This window comes from Carettochelys insculpta, chromosome 30, assembly GCF_033958435.1.
Source record: "Carettochelys insculpta isolate YL-2023 chromosome 30, ASM3395843v1, whole genome shotgun sequence".
NCBI classification, from domain to species: domain Eukaryota; kingdom Metazoa; phylum Chordata; order Testudines; family Carettochelyidae; genus Carettochelys; species Carettochelys insculpta.
The window spans coordinates 12,743,304-12,759,911 of NC_134166.1; positions in this window are offsets into that span (position 1 = coordinate 12,743,304).

Sequence of the window (16,608 nt, forward strand, 5' to 3'; positions counted from 1 at the left end):
GCGCCCGTCGCGTCTACACGCGTCGGGCGCTATTTCGAAGTTAACTTCGACGTTAGGCGGCGAGACGTCGAAGTCGCTAACCTCATGAGGAGATAGGAATAGCGCCCTACTTCGACGTTCAACGTCGAAGTAGGGACCGTGTAGACGATCCGCGTCCCGCAACGTCGAAATTGCTGGGTCCTCCATGGCGGCCATCAGCTGGGGGGTTGAGAGATGCTCTCTCTCCAGCCCCTGCGGGGCTCTATGGTCACCGTGGGCAGCAGCCCTTAGCCCAGGGCTTCTGGCTGCTTCTGCGGCAGCTGGGGATCTATGCTGCAGGCACAGGGTCTGCAACCAGTTGTCAGCTCTGTGGATCTTGTGTTGTTTAGTGCAACTGTGTCTGGGAGGGGCCCTTTAAGGGAGCGGCTGGCTGTTGAGTCCGCCCTGTGACCCTGTCTGCAGCTGTGCCTGGCATCCCTATTTCGATGTGTGCTACTTTGACGTGTAGACGTTCCCTCGCTGCACCTATTTCGATGTTGGGCTGAGCAACGTCGAAGTTGAACATCGACGTTGCCGGCCCTGGGGGACGTGTAGACGTTATTCATCGAAATAGACTATTTCGATGCCGCAACATCGAAATAAGCTATTTCGATGTTGGCTGCACGTGTAGACGTAGCCTAAGTGAAGAAGGTTGGAGCCTGCAAGAGACCTTAAAAATACCTTGCCTCTCTAGGCTTCTGCTTGAAAACTTCCCAAGGTCACAGACTCCCTGACTCACAGATAGAATGCTTCTGCAGTGTAGTTATCACATTTGTCTGACATGTAAAAGTTCCCTGGTTCATAACCAGGCATATCTTGACCTGGATGAGGGGCGAATTGCATCCTCAGTAAATTTGTGGATGACACTAAGCTGCGAAGATAGGTAGGGTCGGGATAGGGTCCAGAGTGACCCCGACACCTGGAGGATGGGGCCAAAAGTAATCTGATGAGGTTCAACAAGAAGTGAAGAGTCCTGCACTTAGGATGGAAAAATCCCAAGCATGGTTACAGGCTGGGGGCCAACTGGTTAAGTAGCAGTGCAGCAGAAAAGGACATCGGGATTATTGAGGATGAGAGGTTGGATACAAGGCAACGGTGCGCCCTTGTAGCCAAGAAGGCTAATGGCATATTGGGGTGCATTAGGAAGAGCATTTCCAGCAGATTTAGGGAGGTTATTATTCCCCTCTATTCAGTGCAGGTGAGGCCACATCTGCAGTATGGCATCCAATTCTCAGCCCCTCAGTATAGACAGGATGTGGATGCACTGGAGAGGGTTCAACAGAGGGCAACAAAAATGATTACAGGGCTGGAGCACGTGACCTATGAGGAGAGACTGAGGGATCTGGGCTTATTGGGTTTGCAGAAGTGAAGAGTGAGGGGCGATTTGAGAGCAGCCTTCAACTTCCTGAAGGGGGCTCTAAAGAGGATGGGGAGAGGCTGTTCTCAGAAGATGGAACAATGTTCTGAAGTTACAGATGGGGAGGTGCAGGTTGGATATCAGGAAAAACTATTTCCGCAGGAGGGTGGTGAAGCACTGAAGTGCAATACCGAGACCGGTGGTGGAATCTCCATCCTCAGAAGCTTTTAAGTCCTGGCTTGACAAAGAGGTGTCTAGCCCTGGTCTCTGCCCCTGGCTGGGTTTGGGCAGGGGGCTGGACTTGACGATCTCCTGAGGTCCCTTCCAGCCCTGGGATTCTATGATTCTATGACCCTGGGAGGTAGCTGCCCCCACCCAAGTGAAAAAAACAACCCTCTTTTTAAAACCCAAGAAGAAACACTTGGAATGTCTCCCTGTGAGGTAACCCCAAGCTCTTACTCCTTCATTGGGCGAGAGCTTGAAAACAAAGAGGAAGAAATTAAGCGGCAATCTAATAGATGATCTTTCAGTCTCAGGCATGGATAAACACACACCCTGCTCTAGGACACAGGAATCAAATCATTGCCTTTAAACAAAAAAAGGTGATGTATTAACAAAAACAGAAGATAAAGTACACAAAGCAGGTGATAAAGCATAGTTGGTTGCTAGGCAATACAGAGCAACGGAAAAAAAGGTAGATACAAGCACAGAGGATCACTCCCCTGGCACTCTGCTTACACATCTGCATGCCCGGATCTCCTTGAGGCCTGGATATTTACTGGACTCATTAAGCCTGCTCAGGATTAAACACCTCTGTCTCTCTGCTCCAGCCACACAAAAGAAGGATCCCTTAGCAGGCAACCGCTTTAATTCATAAAATCTCCCTCTCTCCCATCGGCTCAGCTGGCTGCTGGCCCACGGAGAACCTGCTCTCTCTGGTGGTTTCTACGTAGGCCACTTCCTTTGGAAGTGGCAGGCTAATCCATGGAGCGAAAGATGCTGAGGAGGCACGGATGCAAATTCCCCGCCCCTCATTAGCATAACATCATGTGATTTGGAGTCTGAGCCCTGAGCCCTGGGCCACCACTCCGTGAGCGGCTCTGAGGCAGTGGGGGGAGGGGCAAAGCTGACTGCCCTAAGCCCCGCCCCTTCTGTCCCTGGCCCTGCCCCTTCCAGGCGCTGCTGTCCACCCTCTTGGCCTGCGTGTTACGCTCCTGTTCCCTGCACGCTGCCCTGTCCTCATTCTCGGTGCACGTGCTCTCTACCAGTATAAACTGCCGCGCACTGAGCTGGGCCCCAGCACTCTCAGAGGAATGCATCAGCTCACGCAACGCATCCTCTCTAGTTCTCTTTTCCCACCTTCTACTCTGCGATGGTTTCTGTGCCGGTCTGGCGGATGCGCCCACACACAAGGCTCCGGCTGCGAGAACACAACGGCTGACAGAACACACGCTGTTGCAAACGCAAGCTTATCTCTTGCTCTGAGACACGTCAGCAGCAAATCCATCACCGGAGGTGCTTTCTAAAAGAAGCACTTACCGGCCCGGCACAGCACGAGGCGGAGAGCCAAGCACTGCAGAAATCAATTTGTAGACAGGCGAGGGAAGCCCCCAAGGCAGGCAGGAAAACCTTTTGAGACTGCTTTTCAAGCAGCTGGGATTAACACAGAGGTGAAAATCAGCAGGTGAGCAAAAGCCAGGAGGGAGCTTTCAAAGAGCTGGCCAGGATCCGGATTGCGATAGGACAGCACCTGTAAGAAATGCACGTTACATTCACTCTGGGATTAATGATTTCAACCTGCGGCCCCCGTTTCCCATAGCAACCTGGATGGGCGAATGTAGACAAGCACCAGTCGCCATCTCCAGTGTTTGCTAACCAGTCTCAGACGCGTAACCCTGTTAGTCTGTAGCGTCACACATGCGCGCATGCGCACACACACACACAAAACAAGTATCAAAGGGGTAGCTCTATCTCTAAGATGCCACACAAAACAGGCAGCCCTGTGGCACTTTAAAAACTAACCATTTCATTTATTTGGTGATGAGCTTTTGTGGGTAAGACCCGCTTCATCAGATTGGGACCCTGGGCACGCACCCCACTCGCCATGGGGCCCTGCCCCGCTCCTTCTCTCCACCCAGATCGCATCCCCAGCCAGGCTGGAAACCTGAGCTGGGCCATTGTACGAGTTGCCCAGGCAATCTGGACCACTACAGGGAGACCTGGACCTGTTCCTGCCTAGGGGAACTCAACTAAAGGGATGTGAACATGGCCTGGGGGCTGACCTCAGGCACTCCAACCCTTGCCCTGGCTCCTGACCATGACTTGAGCTCCCTGGGTGTCTCTTAGCATGACCCACCTCCACCTTCTGGCTTGGCCAGGGGGCAGGGCCTGGGGACAAGGGAATGAATAGGGGCTGGGGCCATGGGGAGGACGGGCAGGAGCAGGGGGCAAGACACATGTTGGTGCTGGTGGCACCACCCCCTGCTTCAACCCAGGTTTGGGTGTGCCTGTGACGGCCCCCAAATTGGCCAAGGCCCATCTGAGCCTGCATGTAATCCGCCCCGTTGCTGAGGTAGGACTCTGCCAGGCCAGATCAACAGTTGGAAACCGCATGGTTGTTTGGCACAGTCATAAGGGATTTGCTGGCAGTCAGGGCTGCCAGTTTCAGCTGGATGCATCCCCCGAGGGCCCATCTCGCAGGGTTTTGTTTAATTGAATGTTAACCTTGAATTCCAAGATGCTCCAGAACGCTAGTCCAGCTCAGTTTATGGAGAAACGCTTCTGCAGCGGCTTGGGTGGAGAAAGATGCTGTGTGGCTGGGCGATATTTAATGCCAGCGGCTCTCAGGTGGCGGGCAGATGCCTGACTGAACCTTTGGGTGTCACCTGAGGACAGCGGTGGGGAGTGCTGGAGGGGGAATGCTTGCGAGAAGGCACCTTTAGGGCTACCAGCCTCTCCTGTCCTAACCCACTAGATGCCACTTCTACCTCAGAGCTGGGGAGAGGAAACAGGCATCCTGCCCCCAGCCAGGGGAGATGTGTAGGGGTGCATAGGGGGTCACATACCTCTCCCCAGCTTCCACCCCCCTGCATTCACCATCAGTGCTTCCTGCTTCTGCTGAGTGCAGGGGTGGTCCCATCTCTCCCCCAGAGTGGCACAGCCCTTTCAGAGGAAGAGGCAGGTGGGGTGGAGCAGGTGTGGAGAGGAGACAGGATATGGGCACAGAGGGGGCGGAGCAGGGGGTATGTGGCCAGGCCCCACCAGAACTCTCTCACCAATTTCCACTGCTCCCAACCCCCTGTTCTAACCCACCAGACCTCAGGCTCCTCCCACAATCAGGGACAGAACTCAGGAGTCTTGGATTCTAGCCCCACCCTCTCTTCTAAACACCAGGAACGCCCCCAAGCCCGGCCCAGAACCGGAAATTGAGCCCTGGAGTCGTTCAAAATTTTTGTTTCTTCTTTTGATTAGGTATGAAAGCAAATGTGCAAATATTGGGGCCTTTCCCGGGGAATGGAGAAGCCAAGTTTCGGCCCACACTAGTTACAACTTTGCAATGAAAATTGTTTGTTGGCTTTGTGAAAACCAACTGGCTGCACGTGGATGTTGTGCTGGTAGTGTTTTTCAGTGGCTTCCAGAGAGTTAGTTATCAGAGGGTGTAGTGCGGGGAAAGCCTTTTGTAACTGCAGGATGTGAGCATCACTCCCTTGTCTCAGACTCACCCCGCCTGCTATTTAAAAACTTCTTCACACTCTGTTTTACAGGTGATTGTGAAGGATCCTGTGACCCTGGTGATTGTGAAGAACCTTTTCATAGATTTGAAAATTCCCAGGGAAACTGCAATCCATCCATCCTACCCTCTGGCATAGCTCAAGCTGGAGAAACTCCTCCCAGAGCTTCCTGCCCACAGATCAGATCTGGGTGATCTAAGGTGTCCTTAAATCCACCCCTTGTTTGTGTGCCCTTAACTCTGCCCCACTCATAAATTTCACACCCATATCTGATGTTTGAGCTAGAGTGAAGCTTTTAGAGAGACACGCCGATGTCCTTGGGAGAACTCTGGTGGAGAATCTGCCACTTCCCTACAACAGCCCTTCTTAGGACCAATTTTCCCTGGGGAAAATTTGTCCCTTATTTCCAACCTGGATTTGTCTTTCTTCCTCCTTCAGGAAGTTATGCTTAAAAGAAGCTCAGAAGATCTTTTTCAGTGGGAAAGGCAATGTGCCGCATTTATTGAAGGCACAGTATAAACACTTACCACATGCATAGGGTATATCGCACCACACACACAAACACACTCCCTCTTGTAGTGCTTTCCAGTAGTTGCTCCCCCTAACTTCACCAGCCAGGGGAGAGGTGGAGCCGATGCTGACAGGATGAGACCCAGGGTCCAACTGCAAGATACCCTAGATTTATAGTAGTTCCCCCTCTTGCAAAGCCATCACATGCATATGCAAAATCTGTCTGCGACATCAAATGCACATGCAGTTAGTCATCTGTGGTGCCTTCTTCTGGGTGTTGTCTGAATGCTGCCACATTTCTCTTCAAAGAGGGGGCTTCTTAAAGCTACTGACTCCCAGGGCCCTTCACACGTCCCATCTTCCAGTGAGCCAATGTCACAGGTTTGATTGTCCTCGGATCTGGCTTCCATTAAAAAAAGAATAATAATAATTGGAGATACACATCCCCTAGACCTGGGAGGGAGGTCAGGAGGTCATCTAGTTCAGCCCCTTGCCAGTGCCAAGCACCATCCCTGACATCTATTTGCCCTAATCAGTCTCCTCAAGGTTTGAGCTCACAACACTGGGTTTAGCAGGCCAATGCTCAAGCCACTGAGCTATCCCTCCCTGAAAAGATGAAGCATTCTATTTGCCCCAGACCCCTAAACGGCCTCTTCAAGGATTGAACGCCCAACCCTGGATTGCAACTGTCTGGGGGCGCTGCCTTTCTTGCCTCATCCAGTTGCATCTCATTCATTCAATAGGGCAATCAATTCAGTAAACGGTGGAGATCTGCTCTAGTACAAAGACATTCTCTTTACCTTAGCTATTCTTAGAGACTATGAGACCCAGACTTAACACAGATGACTTAATACAAAGTTTCTAATGCAAAAGGACCGAATAATAAATTTATGTGAGAATGAAAGAAATGATGTACTACAAAGTTAAGCTTCTATGTAAAAGGACATAATATAAAGATTATATGAAGATGATCCGAGTCATATAAAAATAATCAGTATAGACGTGTGTCTGTTCTTGCTCTGTCTTTGTCAGCGGGGTTAACAAACCCTCTGTTCCCTGCAATGTCCTGTTTGACGTATAGCCCTCTTCTCCCCCAGAGCTAGGCAAAGACTCCAGCCATGGTCTCCCCAGTGCTGTACCTCTTCTTACCCGCTCTCTAACACACACTGTGCTCCTGAAGATGACCACTGTATGTTATTTTTACCCAGGCTTTGCTGTGGGATCACCCATAGAATTGTAGGGCTGGAAGAGACCTCAGGAGGTCATCTAGTCCAGCCTCCTGCTTTGAGCAGGATCAACCCCAACTAAGTCATTCCACATAAAGAATGGGACACAGCTGTTTAGGAAGGAGTGCTGCAGAAAGGGATCTAGGGGGTCACAGTGAACCATAAGCTAAAAATGAGTAAACAGTTCGATGCTGTTGCAAAAAAAGGCAAACATGATTCTGGGATGCATTGACAGGAGCATTGTGGGAAAGACACAAGAAGTCATTTTTCTGCTCTACTCTGAGCTGATTAAGTCTTAGTTGGAGTATTGTGCCCGGTTCTGGGCACCCCATTTCAGGAAAGATGTGGAGAAACTAGAGACGGTCCAGAGAAGAGCAACAAGAATGATTAAAGTTCTAGAGAACATGAGCTGTGAGAGGTGACTGAAAGAACTGGGCTTGTTTAGTTTAGAAGAAAGAAGATTTAGAGGGGACATGACAGCAGTTTACAGGTACCTGAAAGAGTGTTACAAGGAGGAGGGAGAAAAAAAGATATTCGCCTTAATCTCTGAGGACAGGACAAGGAGCAATTGGCTTAAACTGCAGCAAGGGAGGTTTAGGTTGGACATTAGGAAAAAGTTCCTAACTGTCAGGGTAGTTAAACGTTGGAATAAATTGCCTAAAGAGGTTGTGGAATCTCCATCACTGGAGATATTTCAGATCAGGTTAGACAGAAATGTATCAGGGATGAACCAGACCAGGGTTTCCTAAACTTTATATAGTTGGGACTTGGGGTTTTTTTTTTCAGTACCTTTTTTGCAGCCCAAAAATATAAACACATATTTAAAAAAATGAAAAATAAATAAATTTTCACTGTTTATTATCTATTCCCAATAATAATAGCACACAGCAATAATCTGAATATTTTCTAAGGACCTATATTTTTTTCCAAGGACTGGTACTGGGCCATGGACCACACTTTGGGAAACGCTGATCTAAACAGTGTTTGGTCCTGCCACGAGGGTGGAAGACTGGACTTGATGACCTCTTGAGGTCCCTTCCAGTTATAGTGTTCTATGATTCTAGGATTCTATGAGTTGGGTTTTCAGCATGATGCAAACCCCAGTAATGTCCCTGAACACCAACCATTGAGATCTGCGGAGTGGAGGCCGTCCTGACCCATATGTCAACACTGGGAGGTCCCACACTGCCGAGAAGATCCCACACTCTCCTGGGAATAAGTGATTCTGGAAAAGATGTGAGGATCAAAATGACTAATCAGCTGATCACAAGCTGCCTCCGCAAGCAAGAGAGCTTATCTGATGCTGGGAGGCGTAAACAGTGGACTCACAAGTGGGAGAAGAGAGATTATTTCACCTCCAGCTTTTGTCCTCATGTGACCATGGCTGGAATCCCATGTCCCATTTTGGTGTCCCCCCCACCTCCAGAAGGATGTTCATCAATTGAAGAGGGGTCATGGAAGAGTCACAAGAATGATTAAAGTGTTAAAAACCTCCCTTGGAGTGAGATACTTCAAGAGATCACTTTATGTAGTTTAAGAGAAGTTTGTGGGGTAATCTATAACACAGAGATACACATCTCATACAGCTGGAAGGAACCTCAGGAGGTCATTGAGTCCAATGGGCTGCCCTTTCGGCAGGACCAAGCACCATCCCTTTTTTAATCTACTTGCCCCAGATCCCTCAATGGCCTCCTCAAGGATTGAGTTCACAAGCCTGGGTTTAGCAGGCCCATGCTCAAACCACTAATCTAGCCCTCCCCGCAATCTACAGCTGTAAGTACCTCTCTAGGAAATAAATATTTAATAATGTGCTCTTCAAGCTAGCAGAGGAACGTCTACCAAGGCCCAATGCCTGGTAGCTTACGCTGCACAAATTCAGACTGAAACTGTGGGGAGCAACCTACCAAGGTTCATGGTCAGCATCCCCTGTAGCTGTGGCACTTATGCAGATGCTCAGGAGATTCAAATGCTGCCTAGCTGATTAGCAGAGTGCCCATAGCGAGGGTTTTTTTTTCTGCTGGTGGTGCACATTTGCACATTCCTTGGTGCACATGACAAATTTAATCAGCACGGGGATGGAAAAGATGAGCGAGAATGTTGGTCATGGCAAATTCTCCATCATTGACCATTTTGATATCAACACTGGCTTTTTGTTTCTCAAAGATCTGCTCCAGGAATTATTTGGGGGCAGTTCTATGGCCTGCTTGGCACTGGAGGCCAGATGAAATAATCAAAACATTCCTTCTGGCCTTGTAATCTAAGAATCTAGGAATCTGTGATGGTATCATGCCAGCAACTTGGGAGGTTGCAATTATCTGTTAGCTGGTGGTAATAGTAGGCTATTATCCTCCATGTGGGCCCGTGATTGACAGGCATGGACCTTACTGTATCACCCAATGAAAAGATGTTGCCCTCTAGTTGCTCAAGAAATCTGTTATCACTGCTGCACCCTATTGGGGTCCCAGGGCTTCTCTCCGCTACAGGCAGGATCAGCCCTGCAGCAATCGATCCACCAGAGGTTGAGTTACCTGGTCTAATAAAGACCTGTTAAATCAACGGCTGATTGCTCAAACATCATTTCCAGTACTCCACTGGAATGAGCTGAAGAAGGGGAGCCAAAGGGAGAGTATCTCCCATTGACCCAGGGCGCCGTGAATCCCGCAGTAAGTAGATTTAAGCTACGACAATTTGAGTTACACTTCTACCGTAAGTCAAAATGCATAGCTTATATCAGCTTTCCCACACACTGGAGATCCAACTGCAGGGGTTGCCCAGGGCGCTGCATGCTAGGTTTTTATAGAAATCGAAAAGACGGTGTATTGTCTTTGAACTTCTTGACTGTAACTTGTGTTCCATTTCTTCGTTGCTCCTTCTCTTGCCAAGAAAGGTGATTTTGGATGATTTAGGTGCTGGGTGTGATTTCATTCCATTGGGTTGAAGATTTCCAGGCCATGTCTTTTGCCGCCCTTTTCTCAAAGGAGTTTCATTTCAGGCACAAAATCAAAAAATACCATTTGGCCTTCACAGGGTGGAATGGTCCTGCTGTTCCTTCACATAGAACTTTTCATTTTGAAATATATTTAATTGGGCATTGTAAGTCATGAAGGGATGCTGGACCTGAAAGAGCCAAAATCCAACCAAAACTTCATAAAATCACAGGGCTGGAATGGCCTTCAAGAGGTCCTCTAGTCCATCACCCTGCATTAAAGAAAGACCCATCCAACTTCCCACCCATCAATCTCTCTGCACTCTCCATGATCCACAGAACCATAAAAATATGGGTCTCAAGGATTCTACGAGTCCATTGCACTGCAGTGAGGCAGGACCAAATATACTGCCCTAGACTATCCCATACAGGAGCTTATCTAACTTTTTCTCTAAAACCTCCAATTATATGGATTCCACAACCTCCCTTGGTAGTATGTTCCTGTGTTCACGCTCTTTAGAATCAGAAAGTTTTTCTGAATGTCCAGTATAAATAACCCATGTTGGAAACTAGACGACTTCCTTCTTACCCTACCTTTGGAGGATAGTCTCAGAGGGGTAGCCATCTGATGAAGTGGGTCGTACCCATGAAAGCTAATAAATAAAATTGTTAGTCTTTAATGCGCTACAGGACTGCTTGGTTTTTTTGTTGTCATTTTTGTTTTTTCTGGTTTTTTTGTTATCTTCAGAGGGAAACTCATCACTCTGCTCTCGATTGTATGGCTTTGACTGACCAATAATGAATTCTGGGGGAGAATTTCAGGGGACATTTCAATTTTTGGTTTTTGTTCCCATTTGGAATGGAAACACTTTTCAAAATGTTGGAATTTCTCTTTGAAGGGAAGCTTGAAAGTATGACCATTCCTAGAATCTTTAAGGCCTGTCTGCACGGTGAGATATGTGCATAACTGGGCTGTGATTTCGGAAGTGCTATAACAAGTTGCATATTAAGACCCAGAGCAAAAGGTCCTTAGTACATTTTAAAAGACATGTTCATTTTGGGATGCAGTTTTATGCAAGGTCTACATCGGGGGTCAGCAACCTTTCCAAGGCAGAAGTGCTGAAATTTGACCTTTTGACCTCTATGTATGGTCTGAGTGCTGGTGATACTTTTTCAAGTCACTAACAGTCCTGCTTACAACAGCTTTGTTAATAAATGAATGAAGCTACAGGGCTTTACTGTTTGAATGGAGGTTGGCAGCATTGGCTGGTCTTTGTTAATCCACAGGTGGCCTGGCTTTGAGCAAGCTCCCCCCTGCCTGCGGAAGGAGGAGTGGTGCTGAGCTCTCTCTTTGTGGGTCGATGAAAATTAGCTTGCTTGCCCCTCTTGGCACCTGTGCCAGGGGTTACTGACCCTTGCTCTACACAGACCAATTAATGCATAATACCTTCGGCTGCGTCTACACTACGTCCCTTTGGAAAGAGAAATTCAAATGAGGGAAATTGAAAATGCAAATGAAGCACTGGCTTGCAAATCGCATGCCTCATTTGCATAATCTCTTCTGATTGCATTTTTGGAAGAGATTTTTTTCAACAATAAAAAAAGCAGCGTAACAAAATAGGGCGAAGGGTTCTTTCAGAAGCGGGATTTTTTTTTCTCCAAAGAACTCCATATATACTGCTTTTAAAAAAAAAAAAAAACTCTTCTGAAAATCCGATCGGAACAGATTATGCAAGTGAGACACGAGATTTGTAAATCAGCGCTTCATTTGCATTCTTGATCTCCCTCATTTGCATTTCTCTTTTGAAAGAGAGATGTAGTGTGGATGCAGCCTTAATGTTCATAGTGCCCTTTAATCTGACTTGTAAACAAGCGTTTAGTTAGGTCTGATTTCTCTCCACCGAAAGCAAAGATTTGACATATATTATCTATGGTGCCCTAGCCTTCAAATCACTTGAAATCACTTGACTTCTTTGTTTCAGATAAAAAATTCAGCATATGATGCATCTCCACCCAACTAGTGTTCCCTGTCAGCTGAGCTCTTGGGCAGCTGCCCAGGAGAGATTCGAGTGCTGCCCAACCGATTACCAGAGTGCCCACAGCTGGCAGCCCATGTTTCTATGAGAGGCGCACATCTGCACGTGCCTTGGTGCACATAACAAAATTTATTCCACCCGGGATGGAAAAAATTAGCGGGAACGCTGCTCCCAGCGCTTACTGCACATCCCTTCTGTGCACAAAACCAATGCCCTGGACTTCTACAGGGAACCCTCTTTGAGACCTAAAATTAATTAAATAATTGGCTTGTTTCTGCACTTCAGTCCCTGTGCCTTTCCTTTCTTAAAATCAGGACAACCCTGGCTCTTCAAACACAGCATGCAATTCAGAGAGACTCGTGAGCCAGTGGGAGGTGCAGGGTTGCTGCACAAAACCGTGAGATTGGCCTAAAATAAAATAAAATAAAAACCAAACCCCATTCTTTCTTCCATTCTGAGTTCTGGTGTGTGTGGGGGGGTGGGATTTAGAAATCACATTTTTAAGCATTTCTCTATAAGAGCAAGAAACTCTTTATTCTCAGTGAAAACCTGGCACCAAAGCTGCACCCCTGATGCTTTAGACAGCTTCTCTGGGCCACACGTAGCATCAGTTTAGGTGAGTCACAAGCTAAGTCTGATCCTGGCTCTTCCTTGGAAGTCGTCACTCTGCTGACTGACAGCTCAAACTTCCCAGAAGCAAAGGAGCAAAGTGTCACTGGGAAGGGCTGCTCCTGGCTGGTTCTACCAGACCTTTCCTGCCAGGGCTGGGTAATTACATTGTAATTGGCCCTAATTAGCTCTGTGGCAGCATTCCTAGCCTGGCGCTCTTCCCAAAAGTTGTTTTACAGACGAGCCTGAGCCTGCAAGCTTCTGAAAGGAATTCTAGTCTTGTCACATTTTTTCTCAATGCATCCCTCCCCACGGGTGAGCTCAGCAACTGATCTCTGCCGATGCCCAGGCTGTGTGTGCAATGAACAACATTGTAAAGCCAAGTGCACAGCTGGGTGTCCGATTTCCCCATGCATCAGCACACAGGAGATCAACTGAACCTGTCTGAGCACTTGGCAGATGGCTACATGGCATGTCTCACCCCATCTTCAAGGGATTACCTGGATCAGATTGGCCTGGGCGTGGTGGGATGGCAGAAATTCCTGGCAATTAGGTATACAGTGCTTTTTCTGTGCCAGTACTTGCTGGTACTGAGTACTGCCACCTCAGCAGCTCTTGCTGCGGGGTTGGCTGAGGGGTGTGGGCGGGAACCCACTGAGTACCGGCTCCTATTTTTGTTTTTGTTTTGTTTTGTTTTGTTTAAAAAAAAGCCCTGGGTGCCCAAGAACAGAATGGGGCAAACAACAGAGGTTTTGGTTCTTTAACCATTCTGAAAAATCAGGGTGAAGGGGAGGGGTTATTTTTAGGTTGGCCCCACAACAAAATGTTCCCACGTTTCCAGTTAATCAAAATTTAGAGGAAAAAACTCCCTTTAAGTGAAATTTCACCATTTAAGCAAACTTAAAAGGTTCCTAATGGCTACATTGTCATTAGCGGAAAACTTTGAAACGGCCATGCTAATGGCCAAATTGGAGAATACTAATGAGGCGCTGAAGTGAATATGCAGCACCTCATTAGCAAGCTGCCAGTCGTGACACTTCAAAAGTGCCACATTTCGCTCGTGCGCAGCTCATCTACACGGGGGTCCTTTTCAAAAGAATCCTGCAAACATTAAAATCCCTTTATTCCTATCAGCTAATAGAAATATGGGGACTTGGACATTTGCAGGGTTCTTTCGAAAAGGACGCAGCCCTTTCAAAGGGCCGCAGCTGGCAGCATCCTAATAAGGTGCTGCATATTCATTTCAGCACCTCATTAGTATTCTCCGATTTGGCCCTTTCGAAGTTTGCCACTAGAGTAGACGTAGCCCAAAAGGTGTAGGAAATTAACCTTGAAATGAAAAAGAGTTTTGGCTGCAAAATACAGAGCTGTTTGGTTTAGAACAGGGGTGTCCAACCTTCTTTCATTGGGGTCCACGCTGCAATTGTTTATGTGTTCTGGGGTCTGAATACAAAATAGCCCCCCACCACCCCCATGCTTAGAACCCCCTCAGCCCCACACCATCCCCTGCACCCAGCCCAAGACCCCCTCCAGCCCCAAACTGCCCCCACCTCCAGCCCTAACCCCCCCCGACCCCCGAAGCCCCAAAATGTCCCTGCTCTTCCCCAGGCTTAACACCCATCACAGCCCAAAGCCACTTGTTGCTGGCCCCATGCCCCAGGCAGGGCTCTTTCCCTGGGGCTGGTGGTGATCCTGCACCCCAGCCACTGGGGATCTGCAGCAGCCAGTCCCGCCACGGCAGCCAGCCCTGGAAGCAGGATAAAAAGGCTCCAAAGGCTGGACTGTGGTCTGCGGTCTGCCTGTGGTTTAGAAAATCCCCAAATGAGACACATTAGGGTCTCTTTTCCTCTCCCATGTAAACAACTCAGCGCAACTGATGTGAATTTGCAAAATGTTTTTGTCAACTTAACTGCACTTTTTTTTTCTGCCAAAAACCAGGGAGAGGGTATTGAAAAATTCCACTTGGCCGAGCTGGATTCAATTCCTGGCACTGCTACTGTCCTCCATCAGTTATGGACCTAAAGGCAACAATCTTGTTACAAAGGGCTTTTAACACCAGATTACAAAGGGAAACATGAACTGGAATTCATTTGCAAGTTTGACACATTTAACTGGGGGCTTAACAGATTCTATTATCTCAGCTATCTTGTGCGCTGTGAAGACAATTTCCCCACCTTTGATATTTGCAGGAATGGCACCCATTCCACTTAACTTCGTTTACTCTTTCCAGAGGTCCTTCCCGAGGAGGGATCTGAGCAAGTGGGTCTTTGCCCACAAAAGCTTATGCTCCAAATTATCTTTTAGTCTATAAAGTGCTACAGGACTTCTTGTTGGTTTTGAAGATACAGACTACCTCCCTGATTCCTGCCAGATATTTCTCCTGTTTGCTCAGTTTTGCTCCAAATCTGATGATGTGGGTCTTGCCAAGGAAAGCTCTTTACCTGATAAATAAAATTGTCTTTAAGATGTTACAGGATTGCTTGGGTTTATTTGTGAAGTTACAGACTAACACAGCTACCCGTCTGAAATAGTCCTCCTTTGAGTCGCTGTGTTCCTTTTTGCCTCAGTTTCCCCATCTGGATAATGATACCTGCTCTCTGGTGTAAAATGCTTTGAGATCTATAGGTGGAGACTTGTAAAGTCAACAGTTCATCCCCTTCCCCACAGCTGCTTCCTGTCATCTCTTCTTCCTCATTCTTACCTCCCTGGCTTCCTTAAGAGACCTAGACCTGAGCTGTGTGTTTGCACCTGCCTACGCCTGGCTTCTCAGGAAGACAACACCCCTTCGTGAAGGCCGCTGGACTTGTTCCTCCTGCCACTTCCCAGCTGTTCTTGCAAGGGATTATGAATAGTTTAAATGTCCCTAGATTAAAGGTGTCAAACTCAGTGGAAGGAGAGGCCCCTACTCCAACTTCAGTGACCATTGAGAGCTGGGATTTCACTTCAGAGATGGTGCTTTAGGGGAATTTTCCATCAAAGCAGGCTTTTCGGTTTAGGCAGAGGAAAGCAGTTCCCAGGCAATCTGCTGTATCCATGCATCGTGCTGCAAAGTTTCCACGGTCCACTGGGCCAACTGTTATGTGAACATGAAAGTGCATCTTCCTAAGTGCCTTTGTAGTTCATTGTGTTATCCTCTCATTCTCTCTTGGGAACCAGCTTCCTTGTTGGGCTACCCATCTTATAGAGTACCAATGTCTGACAGGGACACATGGACCAGGTAAGGGAGTCCCCTGTGCTCCAACCACTAGAATCTATTCCCCTTCCAGAGCCAGGGGTCGAGCCCAGTATTCCTGGTCTGTTTGCTTCCATGCAAGAAGTCACTCCTGATTTGCCCTGGGAATAGAACCCAGGAGTCCTGATGTAACCCACACACTAGGGGTGTGTATCACTTTCCCACATAATGGCACCTAGACCACTTACAGAGGGAAAACATGAGTCTTTTGTGCAGCCTTAGCAGCGACTCAGCTGGATTTTAACTCAAACTATAGAGGCTCCTCCACCAAGCTCCAGAGGTCTCATGTTCAAGCTGGCCAATGGGCGGTTACACTGGTGCCTAGCCCCCTGGTAGTTTAGCACACTAGACCCAGTTCAACTCCCAAAGCTAGGAACAGCTGCCAGAATTCTGATCTCCAGCCCACGCCCTGAGCTCTAACCATTAGACCCCACTCCCCTCTGGGGCCTGGACTTGTTGACTTAGTTCTATGGGTGTACAGGGGCCTTCCAATGGGTTTCCCAATCAAAGGTCCAGAATTAGCTGCCATTGTCCCAGAGTGACAGCCCAGCTTTCTGATGTCAGTTAAGCCTCCGCTGTTCCCGGCAGTTCAAGATTCATGCTTTTCAAATGCTTCCCGGCAACACGTCCTCTTTCGCCACAGCAATGAGACTCTTCTTTCACAAGCCGGCTCGGTGAGAGTCATTTATTGTCAGACCAAACACTCACGGGCGCGCTCCAGCCATAAAACTTGCCTTGTAGCAGCCCACCTTAGCAAAGGACCTCGGGGACCCAGGCGGGCAGGAAGGTCACGAGCAGCGTTCCTTGTGAGCAGGGTCTTGTGCGGCCACTGGAGAGTCAAATGCAAAGTGCCCACAGCTAGGTCTTTGTTTTTCCTGGTGGTGCACATTCACATGTGCCTCAGCGCACATGAACAAAATTTATTCTACACACAGATGAGTTAAAAAATCTGCAAATGGATGG